This window comes from Myotis nattereri, assembly GCF_964212035.1.
Source record: "Myotis nattereri genome assembly, chromosome: 4".
NCBI lineage: Eukaryota > Metazoa > Chordata > Mammalia > Chiroptera > Vespertilionidae > Myotis > Myotis nattereri.
The window spans coordinates 68,296,083-68,316,738 of NC_138079.1; the positions used below are offsets into that span (position 1 = coordinate 68,296,083).

General features: G+C 41.9%; 1 pseudogene across 1 annotated transcript; it reads left to right on the plus strand.

The window, feature by feature from the left end:
• The first annotated feature begins 7,300 nt into the window (after positions 1–7,300).
• LOC308517538 (large ribosomal subunit protein uL1m-like) lies at positions 7,301–8,416 on the plus strand (annotated as a pseudogene). The gene is made up of 2 exons: positions 7,301–8,236; positions 8,329–8,416. The product of its transcript is annotated as a large ribosomal subunit protein uL1m-like (transcript).
• Positions 8,417–20,656: the final 12,240 nt, after the last annotated feature.

Sequence of the window (20,656 nt, forward strand, 5' to 3'; positions counted from 1 at the left end):
GGGTTTTTTTCCCCCTTCAACTCACACAGGAGGAAATACCAGTAGGGTGGTGCTTTACATTCATTGTCAGGGCCTCAAAAGACTCCATATGTGATTGGGAATTGTTTTCTTTAGAAATAAAATTGTGGCTGGTATAGGTTTTCTCTAACTGGGAAGGGGGCGAGAGGGACTTGCTACATTCTTAGAGGCTTAAAAGTTTTGAGAGGAATTTTAAATGTTGAGTTTAGATTTTAAAGATGGTATAAAAATCATCTTGTTATAAAAAAAGGTAAGTCATTTGCACTGATAATTCACATCTGGAAAAGATTTTTTTGTAAAATAAGACTTTTATTTCTTAAAATAGTGTTTCTCCCACTGAAGAAATGGACATATTTTGGGGACTTTATGAGAATTTCTTTCTCTGAAAAAGGTTACTATAGTTCTCAAATTGGAGAAACATTGGTCTGGTACATTAAACAAAATTAAAACTATAACACTTATCAGAGGGGTACTAAATTTATTGGAGTGAACACATTATAAATTATATGAATGTCTAATCACTATATCATAGTGATTAGAAGCTAATAATTGTCAACCGTAATTGGAAAAAAACCAAACACTACAACACATAACTATAATTCAGGATGAGTCTGTATTTACCTCAGTTTCTCTGCTGCATGGCTTCTTCCCACCCATTCCCTTAAATGAGATGTCAAATCTTGTGGAATGAATATGCGGTAACTCTCTCAGTGGAAAGACACCCATAGGAGGGCACTAAATGTTTCAGGCATAAATATAGCTCTGAGTAGGAATGCAAAGCACTACACAGATAAGAAGAAAAAAAGTCATTCTTACCCGGAAGCCTGTGGGGAGCGAAGGCGAGACAATGGAACACATGCTCAGAGCCAGCTGGTCGGCTCCTTGGGCTCCTCCGCAGGGCAGAGCATCCTGGGCAAGGTCGGCAGGGAGGTCCTCAGAAGGAGCAGCAATGGGCCTCAAGTGTGGCCAGATAAACAAGGTCTGTTTATAAACAAGGTCTGTTTATCTGGCCATGGAGAGGACTGTTAACAAGGCGCAGGTGAAAATGCGTGTAAAAGTACAAAGCAGGTGCTCCCGATGTGCTTGTTCATTCTGAATCTTTAATTTCAACAGTTTGGCTTGACCGAACTGCCGTTTTGATTTATATTCTCAATAAGCTTTTGTATTTTACTTAAGCTTGCCTTGGGCACAGACCAAATGACCATATTCACATTTGACAAGCTTATAGTGGATATTTACCATCTGCCAGACACATGAGTGATGTGATTTTACAGATGCAACCCCAGTCTCTCCAAAATCCTCCAAACTCCTAGTATCAAACTGTTTACTAACACCCAAATAAAAAATTATAGTCCCAGCCCATATTACCCTGGACGCTCCAAACCCAGAGCCTCTGGGAGGAAACCCCCACTCTCCTACAGTGCTCTGCTCAGTTCTCTGTATGCCACGATGCGAATGCAGCCTCTCCTCCATCGCTCCCCAAAGCACACTCTGTGGGGCTGTTGTGACCTTAAAATGAATTCTGCGGCTTCTCTCGAAAACTGCCTCTGTATTGGAATTCTTATCCCGAACTCCAAGAGTGTCTTTCCATTCCTTACCCTACCTTGAATGCCTGGCCCCAGAAAAATCATGCTGCCTAGAAGGAGAGAAGCCCTCTCAGGCCAGCCTGCTCAGTTTTTCTTCTTTGAAAATCCTCACCCAATGGTATTTTTTCCATTGATTTTTAGAGAGAGTGGAAGAAAGGGAGGAAGAGGAGGGAGAGAGAGAGAGAAAAACATCAATGTGAAACACATTGATTGGCTGCCTCCCACTTGTGCCCTAAGTGGGGACGGGGGATTGAACCTGTAACCAAAGTATGAGGCTTTGAATCAAGGTATAAGCCCTTGACAAGGAATCGAACCCGTGACCATTTGGTCCTCGGGCCGTAGCTCTAACCACTGAGAAAAATTGGCCAGGGACAACCTGCTTGCTATTGGCTCTATATGTAGATTCAAAATGCTGGATACAGATTCATTCTGACGCCTAAATAAAAATTAAGGAGTGTCAGAAATGAGAATTGCCTGACATCTGACATTTTAAGTGTTTCTATTATAAGGTTCTATCGCAGTTACTTCATTTTTGAAAACAAAGTACTGTTTGGGTAAGCACCCTATCAATACTAATTTTGGCTGCTTGTAGAAGTCACTTGATGGGCTTAGTTAAAAACAAAGGAAAAAAACAAAATCTAACATAGATTTAGTCATTATTCCTGCTCATATGACTACACAGTTATGATTAAACATTATTGTAAACAAGCCTTTTAAAATTTACTTTTAAAAGCCATACAGTATGTAGTTAAATTTTGGCAATCGGGGAAATACACACCTACAGAAGGAATGAAAACCAACATTTGCATTTGCTTGCTGTGATGTGAATGTGTATTTGTGGCTTGCTTCGGGAATAATTTCAGCTGCATGTAATGGAAGCCTGACTACAGTGGCTTCGTCGGCAAAGACTCAATTCTTCTCACACGGCATGGAGTTTGGATATAAGCAGCCCCAGTCTGGTATAACAGTTCAACAATCCCATTAGGAATACCAACTTCTTTTTACTTTCCCTTCACCATCCTCTTGATGTGGCTTTAGTTCTCCTGGTTATAGGAAGACAGCTCCACTTGTCCACAGCTTCTTGTCCACATTCCAGGCAGAAGTAAAAAGGCTAGGACATGATGACAAAAGTAAAAAAAAAAGTGCAAGCAAGCCAAGCTTTCCTTTTATGAAGAATTTTTCCTAAAGCCCTCATCCAGCAATTTCTGCTTACTTGCCATTTTTACTCATGGAAGTAAAAATTATGCTGTCGCTGTGACAAACATCCATATCTTTAGAGAATTCTTATGAGTTTATTTGAGCAAAACTAACAACAATTGCTAGGAAGCAAAATCTCAATGGATTGAAGGCAAGAGACATCAAAACAAGGAAATCTCTGGAACTGGATAAAAACTAAAAAGAAGAGAAACATATTTATTTCTTTTACATAATTGGGTATAGGATAGTTAGCAGTTAATAATTAACACAATAACAATAATAATGAGGGGTTCTGTGATCTCAGGTTCTGGTGCAGTGATTGTGACATGAAGGGTCTGGTAAAAGAAAATTACCCTGACATTCCAAAGGTATGTCATCTTAGATGCAAAAAGATAATAGACAGGTTCAGTTAAGGTAAAGATTGACCTTTGTCAGGGCAGATACTGCCCTAGGACATGACTACCTGCCATGACTCACTTTTAGTTAGAAAGTTTTAATTTCAGACCATCCTATGTAGGTTTTTTGGGGGAGGCCTCTAAGTTTGTAAGGCCACCATGCTGGCCTCCCCTGAGCTTGTCAAATTTGGTATGTGGCCCCTTTTTCCTCCACAATGTATCCTGGAAAACAGATGACACTAGTGATTACAAGACACTTCTGTAGACCAGTGTGCACACCAATCAAGTGGGGATCTTATTAAAATACTCTGTCACTTACTTTAAGTCTCATAACCCCTCTGAGCACCGATGGCCTTATATAAAATGGGAATCAATAACTGTCTCTAACCCATGATGAAGTTATTTGAAGGTGAGATAATATATGTTAAGTGCTATGGAAAAACACAGATCAATGGAGTTGGTATTGTCAAGAGAGCAATGTAAAATGGAGCTGAGAGGCCTCTGGGAAGCATTGAGCTAACTCACCGCCCCCCCCCCGCCCCCTGCCGCCCCTTATATGAGCCTGAACTTTTGAACTGAGTTAAACCAAATGGCTACATTCTGATCCAGTTCCTGGAACTGGCTCTGCATCACTGAGCTCTCTATCAAAAAATAAGTTTTTACTTAGCAAAAGGCATAAGCAATTAACCACGTATAGAGCACAGTGTAAGTCTGCTTGCCAGCACCAAATAACAGCTCTTTCAAAGCAACTTACATAATTCTTTTGGAAGCCCCCCTTTTCTGTCTTTATAAATTTGGTTCCCTTCCTCTCCCCTTGGAATATAGTTGGGTTTCTACCAAAATCTGTGTCTCCCGGATTAGCAATTCCTAAAAAGACCTCCCAATAAAGCTTTTGGCCTCTCATTTCTGTCAAAAGTGATTGACGCTGCTTTTCACATAGTAAGAGCTCAGTATACATTAACCACAATCATGATAATACTATCATCAACATTGTTAGATGATGGCTGTGATACTGTGATTTATAATAACATATATGAATTTGGTCTTCCTGCCATACACAGCTCCTAAAACCACGGTAATTTCCTAAGTAATAAGAGAAGTGGGAGCATCTTTTGTGCTTTTGGCCTAGTTCTAGAAGTGAAAGGAGTATCTTTTGTTATTCATAAAGAGCCCCTCAACCGCAGCTTATGAGTTTATGTCAATTAGGTGAATTTTGGAAAGCCCCTAGATGGGGACTGATAGCCAGGGAAACCAACTTGAGATTGGAGGGTTTGAACTCTCAACTCCATCCTCCAACCTCCCGGGAGGGGGCTAGGGCTAGAGGCAGAATTGCCACAGGCCAGTGATTTAATCAATCATGCCTTTGGAATGAAGCCTCCATAAGCATCCCTATAGTATGGAGCTCAGGGTTACTGAGCATCCAGGTTGATGAATATGTGGATGATGAGCCTGGAGAGGACACGGAAGCTGTTTGCCCCTCTCCGCTTGCCTACCTTTTGCATCTTTTACATTCAGCTATTTCTGAGTTGTACCCTTTCATAATAAACTGCTAACCTAAGAAGTCAACATTTTACTGAGTTCTGTGAGTCAGTCTAGCAAATTATCAAGGCTGAGGAGTGGGCTGTAGGAACCTCCAATAGATAGCCAATCATTCAGAGGCTCAAGTAAGGAACTGGACTTGCAATTGATGTCTAAAGTGAGTGGGCAGTCTTATAGGACTGATGCCTTTAAGCTATGGAATCTGAGGCTAACTCCAGGTAGATAGTGTCAGGATTGAGTTAAATTGTAGGACACCAGCAAGTTTGGGAGAATTGGTCAATGTGAGAAAAAACCCCACACATTTTGTGACCAGAAGTGAGGTATTGAGAGTAGTGTGTGTAGAGAAGGAAAACATTAGTTTTCCCTTTCAATAGCCACAAACATTCGTACGTATATCAGTACAGGTCACAGGGAAGTCCACATTGCTCACTCAGGTAGCAAAGTGAAAGGTGCACTGTGGGCAGAGAAGGAACTTTCCTTTACCCCAAAGGATCTTCTGGCTGTTCTAATAATCACATAGACATGAGGCAGATTAGCAAGAGAAAATAACCAAGTTTAATACATACATATGTTTGGGAACTCTGCATACTTGACACAGTCAGAGACACCACCTGCACCAGAGAGGTTTAGGGACAGAAAGGGAACATGGTATATAAGACATTCTGAACTAGGATGAGGGAGGGTGCCTTGGGGACTTCAAAGGGTCATTACAGTATGATAAGAAAAGCAGATGTTTAATAAATAGAAGTTTTTCCTGGCCTACAGACAGGTCAAAGAGGTGATTTCTGATAATCTCCCATTATGGAAAATTCGAGTTCTTCTAGGTAGTCAGGGAAGGGGCAGAAGCTTCCCCTGAGCCCACAGCTCAAATCGCCCTTTGCTCAAAACAATCCATATACCAGAGCAGCACATCTAGTTCTGACCTCTCACCGCACAAAGCTCCTCATTCCTTCTTATATTCATAGAATGATAGAGCTGCCCATCTCTTGCACACCTCCCCTGCCCTACAGATAACACATTTCAGCTCTCTGTATTTAACAGAGTTATTCCACACTTCTAAATCTTTGTACAGGCTCTTCCCTCTTCCTGGAATACTCTTTCTGTCTCTTCAATACTTTACCTAACTTCAACTGATTTTCCTTTTCTCAATAAATACATTGATTTGTTGTCCTATGCATTATCTTTCTCTCTTTTCTTCTTTTTCCTCTTTCTTTCCCTAATATATGTATTTAGCCCCCCCCCTTTTATTTCATTCATTCAGCAAATATTTACTGAATGTCAGTCATGTGTCAGGAAAAACATTGTCTTAAAGTCACTGTCCTCCTGAAACTTATAGTTTAGTGAGGAGGATAGATATAAGTTCCTTCCCCATCCCAAATAAGTACCTAAATATATAACACATCATGTGATGATGACTGCTGTGAAGAAAAATTAGCAGGTAAAGAGATAAAAAGTTGTGACATGGGGAGATATTTTAGTCAGAATAATTTAAATAATTTAAATATATTTATCTTCTTCATAGCCTGTGAATACCTCCAAGTCAGACATAAGATCATTTACCTCTATATCTTTAGTACTTAATGTGACTGAAGCCAAGATGTTTAATATTTGTTGAGTAAAAGAATGAATGAATGAGTAAATGTTAGATTTTAATATAAACCCCAGATGAGAAAACAGACCCCGAGAAGTTTGGTTTTCCCAAGATCAGAGAGCAAGAAATAAAAATCTTATCTCTAAAAACGCTTGCTTCAAGGACAGCGCTGCTTTTACTGTGTCATATTATGCATGCCTAAGACATCTCTATTTTAATAATGTTCCATCTGTTCTTCTTTCAGTGTTGACTAAACTTGGCTACTTGAATGAAATTCTGAGAGCTTGTTTTTCAAGTTGTTTTTTTAAAATTTATTTAGTCTTCATAGAAACTATCACTGTTTACTCCTGAGTAGACAAGGGGCTTCACCAAAGTCCCAATAGTATATTTGTTTACCTGGTCAAGCAGTTAATTGGTCATAAATCACAAAGATCAGAATGTACAGTGGATCCAGGATGAGGAGAGAGTTTTCATTGCAATCCTCTAGGATTCGTTTATACAGGAAAAATACAGATGCGACAACAGTCCTCAAACTTTTTGGCTCAGGACAACTTTACTGTCTTACAAATTATTTAACATCCCAAACAGCTTTTGTTTATGCAAATTATATCTGTTGATATGTGCATCATATTCATTCATATTGGATATTAAAACTAAGTAATTAAAATATGTTAATGCTTAATTTATTTTAAAACAACAATATGTTAACATAAATATCATTTTTTATGAAAAATAACTATTTTTTAAAACAGAATATATATAATGAGAAGAGTGGCATTGTTTTACATTTTTAATGTCTACCTTAATAGAAGAAAGCTAGATCCTCCTACTTGTTTCTACATTCGGTTTGTTGTGATGTCACTCATCAGTTAGCCTCTGGAAAATGCCACCGCATATTCGTAAGAGAATGAGTATAAAAAAGTCAAATGACATCTCCCTATTATAAAAAAAAGGAGTTTGGAACACAATCCCAAATGGTCAATGTGGCAGCAGCCCTCAGGTCCCTTGGTAGAGTCTTGATACCTCAAAGGCAGTCTTCCCAAGATGGCTTATCAGACACCTCTTCATCCTTGTTCTGCGTGTGTTCATGTGCCTAAAAGGCATTTTGCTGCTGCTGCTAGGAAGCCTGAAAAGAAAACAAAGAGAAGGTGCCAAGGAAAAAGCATCAAATGAAAAACGAGATAAGGTAGAAAAAATAAAGTCATACCAGTTTATGGAAAGCAAACCCGAAGATGATGTTTACTTAAAACACTCATACCCAAGGCAGATATACGAGGTGGAGAAAGCTATTCATTTACTTAAGAAATTTCAAATCTGAACTTTACATATCCAAAGCAAAGTTTTTTTTTTATCTTGATTTGACACTGGATATGGCACTGGGGAAGAAGGACAAAGGGGAGCCATTTGCCAGTGTTATTAGCTTGCCACGCCCTTTCTTTCAGAAATCAATAAAGTTGCTGTATTTACAGGGCAGGCATCAGAGAGTAAAATAGCAGAAAAACATGTAGCTGCGTTTTCAGGAGGAACCAATTGGATTCAGAAGATTTTCGGTGATAAAATTAAACCTGACTTTTATGTAGCTGAACCAGAAATAATGTCCGAGCTTAATCCATTAAAGAAGTAAAAGAAAAAAGATTTCCAAAGCTTACTTGAAAATTCTATTGGCCATGACATCCCAAAATGCTTGAGCTATTCAAAACTGGAATTGAAATTAAGGTAGACGAAGAAAGGGAGAACTTTCTCAAGACCAAAATAGCAACTCTAGATATGTCAAGTGACCAGATAGCTGCCAATCTGCACACTGTTATCAGTGAAGTTTGCAGGCACAGACCACAGAATTTGGGAAAGAAACAAGATTTTAATCATGTCATGAGAACAGTGAAACGTGATCAAGGTGTGGTGGCTGTGCAGTATCCTGGGCACACGTCCAGCACCCCTATCATTGCATACATGCCACTCATTCCTTCCCGAGGACCCTTTGTGATATGAGCTTTCCTTATAGTTCAACAAGCAAAGGCTTGTTACTAAAGATGGAGCCATTGTTGCCTAAAGAAGTGGAAACCAAAGAAAGTAGCAGAGAAGCTGCCTAAAAGTGTTTTATTGTGAAATTATTCGTAGTGAATGAAGAAGCAACAGAGAAAATCATAAAACTGTATAATTTCTTTAAAAAAATGTTTGACCTGTGGACTCCATGAAAGATCTTGAGAACTTTGAAAACTGCTAGTTTTACCCAGCCAGTGTGGCTCAGTGGTTGAGTATCGACCATGAATCATGGAGGTCATGGTTCAATTCCCCGTCAGGGCACATGCCCAGGCATGCAGGAGGCAGCTGATCAATGATTCTCTCTGATCATTGATGTTTCTATTTCTCTCTCCCTCTCCTTTCCTCTTTGACATCAATAAAAAAAGAAAACTGCTAGTTTCAAGAGCCATAAATTTATATTTAAAACCCCACAAGGAAATTAAATGAAGCTATGTTTTAAGTTTTTATTCTAAAAATGTATGTATTTTCATATTCCTATAGCAGCGTTCCGCAACTTTTAGTGCATGTACTTAAAAATCATTTAGGAGGCACATTTAAGCTGCTGATTCCAGGCTTCCATCCCCCATTAGTTGTTGATTCACTAAGGTTCAGTTAGGATTTGGGAATGCTTTTAGCAAGTCCAGGCTCCAATTCCTCCACCCCCAGGTCATAATAATTCATGGTGGATTGCTTGAGAAACACTGGTTCTAGAGCAAAAATAAATAAATAATAAATAAAAAGCTTGGGTATTTTTAAAAACTGAAGCACATTTCAATGAGATTAAAATTTTAAAATTGGAAGTGAAAGCAAATATGAATCAGAGGCAGAGACCAAGAAAAGAGAGACCTTTTTCTTGCAATGCACCTGGGCTCCTTCTGTGGTTCTTGCACCAGGACCTGGGAGGACAGACTCTGCCAACCTGCTTCCACGTGGCCCAGGAAAAACTGCTGGGCACCGGGGCACCCAGCTCACCAGGGACACAGCCTGCCCTGCTCTCCTTCCCCGAGGAACGCAGCCTTTACTGGTGCGAAGGGTGGAAACAGAAGGCTCCTCGCTGGCTCTAGATCAAGGAAGGGTCCCAGTCTGCCTGCTTGTCCAGCACAGGGCCACCAGAGCAAAGACCACTGCAACTGCAGTGTCACTCACTCTATCATTTTGACTAAAACCTCAGGGGCAGACAAAGCCAACAGTGGACAAAGAAATGGTCTTGGGCAACCTAGCAGGGAAAAAAGAATGAATAGCAACCAGAACACCCAGAATTGGGTTAGCTTCTATAGTAGTAATTGCTAGAGGAGACAGAAGACAATATAAATTTAATAATAAATCAGCACTCAAAGAGATTCTATTACACCATCCAGGGGACTTTCTGGGCCTAAAAGGGATTATTTTGAAGCTCAGTAATTCAGTGAAAAAATGGAAAAAGAGGAAAGGTGAAACTGATCATCTAATTAATGGTATGATAGTCAAGTAGAAGAGGCATCTCAAATCAAAGGACAACAGTCTGGTTTAAATAAAGACTGAAGTCATCACCTTGAAAAGGTGTACTGAGTTCCAGGTCATCTTAGAAAAATAAGTACTATGCCTATTCCTAGGCATATCTCAAAAAACAGGAATTGGGAGAGGGTGGGAGATAAGAAAGGTAATTGCATTCTAAAGCTGTCATTTAGAGAGTGAGGAAATAAAAACGCCACCAGGTTAAATAGAAAGGCAATAATAACCCTTTGTACCTTGTTTTAAATAATAATACAAAAATATCTATTTTATTAGAAGTAGGAGAAGTTCAAAAATTACCGTGAGCGGAATGGAAAAATAAGAACTTTTAAAATAAGGGCCATTTGCCAGGGGAATTTGGAGTCTCAGCTTTATGCCCAAGGGCTCAGTTTGCTGGCTCTCAGCATCAGAACAGATCAGCCTGAAGTCAGGATACTCATCAGGTCTGCTCAAGTGTGAGAAAAACCTGCTGGAGGGGCAGAGCACACACTATGGAGTCAGGCAGAACTTGCTTCCAATCAGAAGTCTGCCACTTTGCAGTTTGCTCTGGGCCTTTGATATCTTTAGCTGTAAAATGAGGATTAAAAACACAACCTTACAAGGTTGCTGTGAAATGGGGTGAAATAATATGTGACCATGCCCTAGAGCCTGGCATAAGTAGCAGTGCCAGGGGCCAGCTGGGCTCAGCTGGTCAGCCAGGGGCTTTGATTTCCATCCCTTGGTCCCTCTTTTAGCTCTTCCCTATAGGACTTGGGTCTGCAATTCCAAAGCCACCCTCTTATGCTGAGACTTTCCTGGAATTTCACCTCCTGCCTGGAGAGAGACTGGACTGGCTTCTCGGACCTCTTTTACTTGAATCTTTAAAATAGCCGTAGATAAATTTATTCATCAGTTTCTTCGCATTGTGTGAAGTGAAGAGAGGGTAAAGGAACCAAAATGAGATCATTTTATGACTATTCTGAAAAAGTATGTGAAAATTATAAAGTGAAGGAGTCCTACATTTCCAACCTGCAGACAGGCTGGAGCATAGAGAAGGAACTCAGAGATGCCAGTGAAATTGCTCTAGCAGTGGAGTGAAGTGCTTCATATGGAAAAACTTTGTACGTATAATAATAAAAGCATAATATGCAAATCAACCAAATGGCTGAACAGCTGAACGACCATCTGGACGACCTTCCAGATGACCTTCTGGACAAAGCCTGGGCTGCGAAGGCCTACTCTTGCATGAATTTCATGCATCGGGCCTCTAGTTGTCTTTAATGTCTTTAAACAATGTATTTTTTGCCAATACTTTATTATGAAAAATTTCAAACATATAGCCTAAAACAATTCAGCCTGTTTATGATTAATTAGAATTCAATGTTTGCTTACATATATTTTTTTGAGATAAAATACAAAATGTATTTATATTAGTACAAGTTTGGTGTTGTTTTTTTTTTGTATTGATATAACACTATGCTCAAGAGATTTAAGGACAGTAGCTTTATCCTTGCTTAGACTGAAGTGTTGCAGAAGGAGCAGCATTTCCTGGGGCCAGGCTGGGTGATGGCAGCAGGAAGTGGAGTGGAAGAGTCTCACGAGAAAGTAGGACGGATTCGGGGCACAGAATGAGAGCTGCTTGGCCTGGTCTTCTGCCATCTCACCTGGAGATACTGCCTATAATAAATCCAAATAACTTCTCACCAGCCTGCAACTGTAATCTTAGATGACCACATTTCTATTAAATACCTTCATGATGAAGTTCCAGAACCCACTAGTAAGATTTTGGACCCCAGTCCTTGCAAAGAAACCCCTAGGTATTTTTGAGAACATGCAGGATACTGTCTCCTGTGGGTACAGCAAGTCCCCTTGGTTCTTCGCTGCCTAGCCTAATGCTGCTGACCATGATTCTTGGAGATTACTGGCCCTTGGCCCCATCACTGCATCCCCAACTCTGACCTCAGGGAGAGGACTCCACAGCCTCTTTGCAAGCCCAACTCAAACCTTCCCTTGATCCCTCACAGCCCTGCAAAAACTAAGTGGAAATGAACAAGACATCACCGCGGGTTTGGGCACAGTGAAATGGACTTTACATGGTACAGTGCCTCATCATACTGCTGCATGTGGCTCCCCTGAAACTCCAAACTCAGACCTGCTCTGAGGTCCCTTAGGCTGCCTCCTGCTTCCACCTGGAGGAAGCAGCCCTCTCCCCTACAGAAATGCTCAGACGTGCTCCGCATTTTATGCCCTTCTGCTGGGGAAGAAGAGATTTTTCACCCCCTTCTAGTCTGTGCCCCACCTTGTCTTTCCCGCAGCCACAACCTGCCTCTTCTCAGAGTGACTGAGAGGAAACATGCAGTCCCTTCAGCGAAAGCCTGCCAACCCCATCCCTCCCTCTATCTCCTGATGTGATCTGGCCTCTGGCTCCAGCAGGACACACAAAGAAACACAGTCCACCTGCATTACCAGAAGCGTGGCATACTCTGTCTTGAACAACACCGAGAGAAAAAGGCCTACAAAGTCTTGTCAAGCCAGGCCAGTTACCTCCCACCCTTTCTTCTGCAGAGGGAGGTGACTGTGAGGCTGTCTTGTCTCTCCTATAGTCTCTGTAGCTAGTCTCCCATGGGCCCCAGCTTGACCATGCACGCCATCTATCCAGAGAAAAGATCCATTTATTCCAAAGAAACAACAAAGTCTGCAGAGACATAAAATCAATTTTCATGATCACCCAGAGCATTTAGCTTATTTATCTCAACATCTGTATAGAAATAAATGATAGCATCCCAGTTTTCCCAAAAGCGGGGGGGGGGGGGGGGGGGAGGGTCCCTTGATTGTCACTTATGTTATTAAAAGACTGTCTGAAAATATTTTCCAAAATAAAGAGTTATTTTTTTTTTGCAAAAGTAAATTCACAAAGTGCCTACATTTTTAAAAAATCATTATTTTCTCATTTTTTAAAACGTCATCGAAGTTTCTAAAAACACCAAGGCATCCCATAACACTTATTCATCTCCTTACCTGACAAAGATTTGAAGGCTTCTATATTTAACATATGTTTACAGGAGGTATACAACTACTATATTTGTTGATGACGGTGTAAAATTTGAACCTCTGATAAGTGTCTATTGCCTGCCAGGGACCAAAAATGACTATTTTATAAGCTGCCATAATGCAGAAGTGCACATTTTCAGAAGAAGGCAAGGCAAAGTGCAGCTCTCAGCTCCATAGCCTGCAGGGGCTCAGCTAACTCCTGGATGACATCATCCTCTGTTTTTATATTATTTGTCTGTGCTCTTGCTCACAATTCAAACCTTTTTGAGTTAGAAACCCAGTTGCTCCCAGCAGATTCTTACCCTGTGGTTCAGTGGAGTGTAAGTCTATGAATCGGAACTAAGCTTGAAAGAAAATCCCTTTTGAATCAACACAACAGCCGGGATCTTATGAAAGATTGGAAGCTGTATTATTTTATTTCTCTGTGAACCAGATTAATTCCAAGTCTTGGCCAATACCCTACCTGGTGGGAAACTCAATGTTAGTCTTTATTGGAGGGGCTTTCTTCCCCCTCTCAGGGTTACACAAATGTCTGAGAAGCTTATGTGATGCTGAGGAAGTAAGTGCCTCTAGGTCAGTTCACCTTGTAGACACGGATAAGCTTGTTGCTTAAGTCTGCGTGGTCCTTGGAAAGATCCTGCTTTGTGCCAAAGCTGACACCAGTTCTCAGTACAGCCCTCCGAGGTGTACCACAAGTTCACTCTTTTCCAAATACTTCCAAGTCCTTTCCATTCAGCTACCATCCACAAAGGCATCTAGGAGCCTGCCTCCCACCCTACCCAGCCCCTGAACACCTACTATCATCTCTTCCTTTTAAGCCTTTGAAAAGAACAAAACAAGGGGAGGTGGGGTAGAAGAGATTGTTCAGAAGCCCCTGAAATCAGACAGGGAAATATAATCAGAAAAATTTTTTTTTCAATGGCCAGTATTCTTTCTGATTTCTCTAAAGTAGCAAAAGAAAGACACAAATTAGTACTCTTTAAAAAGATGTCTTGCTACAACACACTACAACAAGAATTAGCTGTGGCCCATTGAATGGGCTCTGTTTTGGGGCTGCCCAGCATCTGGGGCATCTGTTATATCAGCAGTTCTCAACCTGTGGATCGCGACCCCTTTGGGAGTCGAATGACCCTTTCACAGGGGTCGCCTAAGACCATCGGAAAACACATATATAATTACATATTGTTTTTTTGATTAATCACTATGCTTTAATTATGTTCAATTTGTAACAATGAAAATACATCCTGCCTATCAGATATTTACCTTATGACTCATAACAGTAGTAAAATTACAGTTATGAAGTAGCAACGAAAATAATTTTATGGTTGGGGGTCACCACAACATGAGGAACTATATTAAAGGGTCGCGGCATTAGGAAGGTTGAGAATCACTGTGTTATATGGTGGTAGATCAAACACAAATTTCTGTAACCTAGAGCAGAAAGTGGCAAGTGCTACAATAAAGTTAAATTTCATGGAAGCCCCAAAATGAAGAGATTCCCTCCCACTGGGAACACTTCTGAAAGGATTTTTGAGCTGGGCCTGAGAGAGGAGTTGCTATTACCCTCAGAAGGCAGGGTACTGGGGCAGAGTGTATTTTAGGCAGGAGACAGGAGAACAAAACCAGTGAAGTGGGAAAGTGTTATTTGGCCAAAGCACCAGGAGGCCTAAGATCTGAATGGAAAATCTGGCTCAGCTGGGGAGGGGGAGGGAGGATTGGATTGAGGAGTGGGGGGTGGAGAGGGGCAGTGGGCAGGAGACATAAGAGGTGTGGTCATAGCAGGAGCTGGAATGTGATTCTAACAGGCTAAATGCAGTCATATAGATTCAGGAGAGGGATTTGAGTAACTCACAATGGCAATGCAAACTCCAACTCCTCAGCCCTATCTTATGCAGGCTGGGGAAGAGTGATGGGATAGGGTTGCTACTAGGACAACAGGTCTGCCAGCTCCTAATAAACCCTGAAGGGAAATTCTTACTCCAATCTCTTAGAGACTATGTCTATTCTCTTTAGAATATGGGAGTATTTGACATCTTTTATTTTTAACCTTATGATTTAGCTAGATTCTGGGACAATGGGAAAGCCTCACTTGCCTCCTATGCACAGAGCTATAATTCTAGTGGAAGAATCTTGACATGGGTTAGAACTGATGGTGGTTTCCTTGGGTGTGTAAAGTCCTCTGTTTTTTGGAGTGATAGGGTGTTTTGTAAGTTTCACCAGTAAGACAAAGAAAAACTGCCCTTGAATTGTTTGAAATAGTGTTATTAGGAATAAAAAGGTGATTTCGTTTCTATGATCTTTGATTCATTTCTTCACTCATTAACTTAACAAATATCTATTGAGCTATTCAGTTCCTATGTAGTAGAAATCTATTGATTTTGTCTGCCTAGCATCTAATCGGCCCCTCCCTATTTCTTCTTATAAGAGATTCTGATTTTCCTTGGTGACCCCTCACACCAACCCATCTGATTTGGTAGGCTGTTTCCACTCCTGACTGCAGAGGCAAACACATGACTTGGGCCAGAGCAAAGATCATACCCTGTTGGCCATAGTGGGTGCATCAGGGATGGGAATGTGATACAATCAGAGCCCTTATTGCTAAATTCCTAACTTCTATGAAAACACTGTGAAGATATAGCCCCTTATTGCACCAAAATTGAAACTAAAATTGTAAGCCTGAAGATATTGGGAGTCATCTTAACACCACAAGGGTAGACTTTAGAGTCAAGAAAGGTGGAGAGCAAGACAGAGTCTTAAAAGATGTTTGAACCCCTCAAGCCACCCTTGCTTGAGAATCTACTGAACTTTATAGTTATATGAACTTGTTTTGGTCAAGCTAGTTTGAGTCACATTTTGTACTTGCAATTGAGTGAGTCCTAATCAAAACAATAATGAACTGGTGCCATGGGGTAGATCTATGAACATAGTCCCTAAGTTTATAACCTGTGCCCTGTCAAATAAGTAGGAATAAAAGCACAGGCCAGACCCAAGCTCTGCTATGACATAATAATTAATTGGATTCACTCAGGAAAAATAAGACTCTTCACTATTCCATTCAGCCTAAGTACTTCTTGAGGAATTTTTTAAACTATGAAGTCAGGAACCAAATGATGGATTTTAGATAGAAAAGCCATAGAGGTACCATTGCACTGGTAACATTGTTGACTTTCTGTTCCTACTTAATAATTTTTTCTCTTTTGCCAAAGGTACAGTGTGTCCTGGGCAGAACCAACATTTATTTGGGTTTTTCCATTACCTACTTGTGTGTCCTAGGGTAAAATATGTCATCTACATGTGCCTAAATGTTCTCATCTCTGAAATGAGGCAGGGAGAAATAATATCCCTGTCTTACCTCAAAGGATTTCTCTGAGGTGACAATAATGTATATCTATATATACAAAAGTAACTTAAAAATTCAGAAGTCCAATAAAAATTAAAAAATAAAAATGTATATTTAAATAGACCAGGCAAACCCTGTCTTTATTTTTTTTAATACATTTTATTGATTTTTTTTTTTTTTACAGAGAGGCAGGGAGAGGGATAGAGAGTTAGAAACATCGATCATGATCAGCTGCCTCCTGCACACCCCTTACTGGGGATGTGCCCACAACCAAGGTACATGCCTTGACAGGAATCGAACCTGGGACTCTTCAGTCCACAGGCCGGCACTCTATCCACTGAGCCAAACCGGTTAGGGCACCTTGTCTTTATTTTGAATTGGTTGAATAGCCTTAGATAAAATGGTATGCTGGCAAATGTTTGACAACAGACTCCCTGGGGAAAGAGAATTACCCTGATCTGTAGCAATGATAGTTTCCCACAGTGTAAGCCCTCTCAATAGGGCCAATTTTAACCTGCCAATCAGCTTGCAAAATTCCTGAACATCACCTCCCATGGGGTTGTATGAACCTGCACTAGCACAACGTTGCTCAGGTATGTTGGTTTACCTTAACCTTACCTGCCTCAATTTCTTCATTTATCAAAAGGCTTGTTTGGCTAAATGCTCACTCAAGTACATTTCATCTTATGATTCCATAATATGATTATTTTATATTTATCAGTTAGACGAATCCTGCATAAACTCATGATTATCCTACAGCTTTTGCTGAAAGGTACATCACAGTGATCTATTTTTGTAATGACAATTCTTCTTGCTATGATATGCCTAGGAGGGATCTTGGCATTGAAGGCTAATCAATCTTCAGTTTCATTAGATTATTTCCTAGTTCTATAATATTTCTACCTGTCATGTGCAAGGAATTTTTCTGGTTGTGCTTTTAGGTAAACATTATACATAGCACTATAGTGTATAGATATAAGTATTTTAAGTAGGTGACCATTTCCTTGAGCTTATATATAGATACAGTGGGGCCTTGACTTACGAGTGTCCAGACTAACGAGTTTTTCGAGATACGAGCCATCTCTCGGCCGATTTTTTGCTTTGAGTTGCGAGCTAAAATTCGGGTTACGAGCCAGCTTCAGACACCCCACCGATAGTTGGCGCAGCGAACGTTACAGTGAACGCCACATCAGCCCAGCATCACGTGTCTCACTTGTTCACTTTTGATTTGACATACGAGTAATTTGAGTTACGAGCTCCATCACGGAACGAATGAATTAAACTCGTAAGTCAAGGCCCCACTGTATCTCTCAGACTGATACAGGCTTAAATCAGTGCTCAGAACCATATTCAGTAGATCTCTGTGTCTCACAGCTTCTTTGCTGTCTCTGTGTGAATTATTAAAAAAATAAACAAATGCCCCTCATTAAGCAACCTCTGAGGCATTCTTTCAAATAGCACATGAAGCTGTCTGCCACATCTTCAACCACCCAAAAAGCTCAGTGATGAAAACAAAAACAGGAACGCATAACTTTTCTACTGAGCACGGGCAGAACTGCAATGTGACCATGACTACATCATTAGTTTTGTCACAAACACATGGACTTTCCCTGGGCTTTCTTGCAAGCAATAACTAATCTCTGTGAGTATTAAGCTTCTGGCAGCCTTGGAGGGCTCACAAAACACGCTTAATTAAGTAATAAGCAGAGTGGAAATGGTTGAATTTAAGTAGAGATGACATCAGGTGATAGATTCTGCACAGAAGGGTTACTCTTCAGCCAGGATGGCTTGCCATGACCTTCTCCCATTACCTCATTTCCTGGGGCTTAGTTATCTTAGTGGTTTCATAATAAAGAAATGATCAACTGACATTTGTGAAATGACATTATGTATGTGGTTATTCATTGCAGAATTGTTTGCAATTGGAAAAGGTTGGAAATCACATCAAAGTCCATCAGTAGAGGACTGGTGAACCGAACTATGGTACGTTCATACCACACAGCCAGCAGGACACAAGAATGCAAAAACTGTTTGTATTCTGATATGGAAAGGTCTCCTCATAAGCATGAAGTTTAGGATGCTACACTTTGTATACACACTGGGAAGGATACACGAGAAAACACAAGAAACTGGTAATACAGGTTTCCTCTAGAGAGGGAAGCTGAGAGCCCGCAGAGAGGAGACTTTTCGCCATATGCCTTCTTACCTATTCCATTTTCTATGATAGGTCTTTCCTATTCCAACACAAGACACCCACACATCATATGTACACTTTCTCCCACGTGTACCTTTTTTAAGGAAAGAACCTTTTTATGGTGGGGAAAAAAATATATATAACATATTTATCATTTTAACCATTCATAAATGTACAATCTGGTGTATCAAATACATTCACAATGTGGTGGGCCCATTACAACTATCTATACCCAAATTATTTTAATCATCTCCAAAAGAAACTCTGCAGCCATTAAGCAAAAACTCCTCCCACCCCTCAACCCCCACTGCCCCAGTAATCACTAGTCTACTTTCTGTCTCTATGGACTATTTTAGGTACCTTGTATAAGTGGAATCTACACTAATAAAAGAGAAACATGGTAATTGGCGTACGACCGCTACCCTTCCCATTGGCTAATCAGGGCAATATGCAAATTAACTGCCAGCCAAGATGGCGGCCGGCAGCCAGGCAGCTTGAAACTAACATGAGACTTGCTTGCTTCAGTGACGGAGGACTCCAACGTTCCCCGCCTGCCACTGCAGGCCTCTGAGCCTGCAGTTTCAAACATTGTAACAAATGTAGATGCTAAACAAAACCCCAGAAACCAGCTTTCAGCCGGCTGGGATCTCAGAGCTGGAGTTGATACAGTTTCGAGAACCAAAACAAACCAGATACCTGCTTTCAGCAGCGGAGGCCTAAGAGCTGGAGCCTCAGAGCTAAAGCTGGCCGAGAATAAAAAAAAAAAGAAAGAAAAAAAGGAGCAGTTGGGAGCTTCAGTCCCAGCCTGAAAACAGCCCTCAGCCCCTCACCCAGACTGGCCAGGCACCCCAGTGGGGACCCCCACCCTGAAGGGTGTGTGACCAGCTGCAAACAGCCATCATCCCCTCATCCAGGCTGGCCAGGCACCCCAGTGGGGACCCCCACCCTGATCCAGGACACCCTTCAGGGCAAACCAGCCGGCCCCCACCCGTGCACCAGGCCTCTATCCTATATAGTAAAAGGGTAATATGCCTCCCAGCACTGGGATCAGCGGAGCTGAGAGGCCTCCTGGCACCGGGATCAGTGTGACAGGGGGCAGTGCCCAAACCCCCTGATTGCCCTGTGGCTCTATGTGTGGCAGGGAGCAGGGCCACAACCTCCCTATCGGCCCTGGTCTGTTCGTGACAGGTGAAGGCACCCCAACCCCCTGATCGGCCCTGCTCTGTGGGTGATAGAGGGCGGCGCCCCCCCCCCCCATGGGCCCTGCTCTGTGTGTGATGGGGTAGAGCCATAACCTCCCCATCGGCCCTGCCCTGAGTGTGACAGTGGCGGCGCCCCAACCCCCTGATCGACCCTGCTCTGTGGGTGATAGAGGGCGGCGCCCCAACCCCCTGATCCGCCCTGCTCTGTGTGTGACAGGGGGCTGTGTGCCAACTCCCCTATCGGCCCTACTCTGTGAGTGACAGGGGGGAGCTCCCCAACCCCCTGATGGGCCCTGCTCTGTGCGTGACAGGGGGTGGCGCCACAACCTCCCCATCGACCCTGCCTTGAGTGTGACAGGGGGCGGTGCCCCAACCCCCCAATCGGCCCTATCCTGAGCGTGACTGAGGGTGGCATCACAACCTCCCAATCCGCTCTGCTCTGTGCATGACAGGGGGCGGCGCCCCAACTCCCCAATTGGCCCTGCTCTGAGCCCAACCAGGGGCTGCACCTAGGGATTGGGCCTGCCCTCTGCCACCCAGGAGCAGGCCTAAGCCAGCAGGTCGTTATCTCCCAAGGGGTCCCAGACTGCGAGAGGGCACAGGCCGGGCTGAGGGACTCCCCACTCCCCCCCGAGTGCACAAATTTTTGTGCACCGGGCCTCTAGTCATATAATATTTGTCCTCTGTATCTGATTTATGTCACTATTCCACATACACTTTTTTAAAAAAGCATCTACTAAGTGGATAAATAATATTATGAAACATTTTTTTCCTGAAATGGTTTTAGAAAGACAGAAAACAGATCTTGTGCAATGTGTGGACGTGCCTTGGACAAAGTAGCAACGGTCTCTGGTGTTTCCTAGAAACCCTGTTGTAACATTTAAAAGATTAACTAGTTGCCCAGCTTGCTAATGCCCTCCTATTTCAGAAAACGAAGTGAAATAGCCACCAGCTACTTCCCATACATCTTGACTCATATACGACAGGGTTCTTTAAATGGGGCACCTAATGGGTTTCAGAAGGTCCAGAAATCTCTTCTGAAATTGTGTGC